Genomic DNA, 1,888 nt, shown 5'->3' with positions numbered 1-1,888 from the left:
GATTTGTCATCTCATTATTGTTGGGGAGCATTTGTGGATGAGGGCAACAATAGGTAATTTCCCATGTGTCGCGTTGCATCAGTTATTGGTGTGTTTGTTTTTTAAGCCTATCCTTTTTTTAAAAAAATATGTTTTTATTGATATCAGAGAGGAAGGGAGAGGAAGAGAGCTATAGAAACATCAATGATGAGAGATACACTGGGGATTGAACCTGCAATCCAGGCATGTGCCCTAACCAGGGAATCAAACTGTTACCTCCTGGTTCATAGGTCAATGCTCAACCACTGAGACATACTGGCTGGGCAGTTATTAGTGTTTAAATTGAATTATTTAATCCCTGTATTCATAAAGTACCATACAGTCTATAGGGCATTTTCACTTTCAATATCTTATTTGCACCTCACAAGAATCCTCTGAGCATGCAAGTTAGTGGAAGTGCCACAGAACACCTCCTACTGCCAGGAACTGTCCTAAAAGGAATCCATGTACATTGCTTAACCTTACAGCTCAGGTTTAGCAGTAGTTGCCCATTTTATTGATGAGGAAACAGACTCAGAGAGTTAAGTGACTCAATCAAGCTCACATAGTTATATAAAAGCAAGAGTTGGCTCCAAATGACTACATTTTTCTACTGTCTTCTCTGGCCAGGTCTTATGATTCTTCCCACTGGAAACCCACTCATGTGATAATTACTATTGAATACTATAGTGGGTTGAATGCTGGTCCCCAAAAAGATATTCCAGATCCTAACCCCTGGATCCTGTCAATGTGACGTTTAGAAAGAGGTTTTCACATTTGTAAGTTAAGGCTCTCAAGATAAGATCGTCCTAGACTAGCCAGGTGGCCCCTCAGCGCACTGACACATGCCATTGTAAGACACACACACACAAGGAGGCCACGTGAGGACAGGCAGAGATTGGAGTTGTGCAGCCTGCAACCACCAAAGCTGGGAGAGGCGAAGAAGGGCCCTCCCTGAGAGCTGACACCTTGATTTGGGGCTTTTGGCCTCCAGGACTGAGAATACGTTCCTGCTTTAAGCCACCAAGTTCATGTAATTTGTTACAGCAGCCCTACCTACTGCGTCGGGCACGCTTTAGGGTTTTATGCAGAGGCTGGATCCTTTTCCTCCAGGCAAGCGGGAAATGGAAGTGCATGAAACACAAAATCCCTAAAAACAAATGACATTTAAAAATATTTTAATTAAAAAAAAAAAGCTCTGGTCAGTGTGGGAAGCAACTGATCGTTTCTCATATTGATACTTCTCTCTCTTCCTCTCACTGCCCCCCCCCCCATACTTTCTCTAAAATCAACAAAGGAAACACATCTTCCTCAGGTGAGGATTTAAAAAAAAAAACCCAGCCCTAACCGGTTTGGCTCAGTGGATAGAGTGTCGGCCTGCGGACTCAAGGGTCCCAGGTTCGATTCTGGCCAAGGGCATGTACCTTGGTTGTGGGCAGATCCCCAGCAGGAAGCATGCAGGAGGCAGCTGATCGATGTTCTCTCTAACTCTCTATCCCTCTCCCTTCCTCTCTGTAAAAAATCAAGAAAATATATTTTAAAAAAAAAAACAACAAAAGAAAACCCCAAACAAAATCCCTGTCCTCATGGGTTTAAATTTTAATGGGTGGAGACAGGTGATAAGCCATATTTTGTGTGTTGGATGGGGATACATGTTCCAGAGGAAAATCAAGGGCAGGAGTTACCTTTGGAATAGGATAGTCCAAAAACAACACACTGGCGTCTTTTGGGCAGATGCATGAAGTTGCATATACCCAGGGACACCGAGTGCAAAGGCCCACATTTTGTGTGTTGAGAGAAGGTAGTGAAAAGGTCAGCTGGAACAGAGTGAGCAAAGGAGAAGGGTGAGGTGACACTCCCGGTCATGTGA

This window comes from Myotis davidii, unplaced genomic scaffold (genome assembly GCF_000327345.1).
Source record: "Myotis davidii unplaced genomic scaffold, ASM32734v1 scaffold514, whole genome shotgun sequence".
Classification (NCBI taxonomy): Eukaryota; Metazoa; Chordata; class Mammalia; order Chiroptera; family Vespertilionidae; genus Myotis; species Myotis davidii.
Note: the sequence above shows the minus strand (reverse complement) of the source record.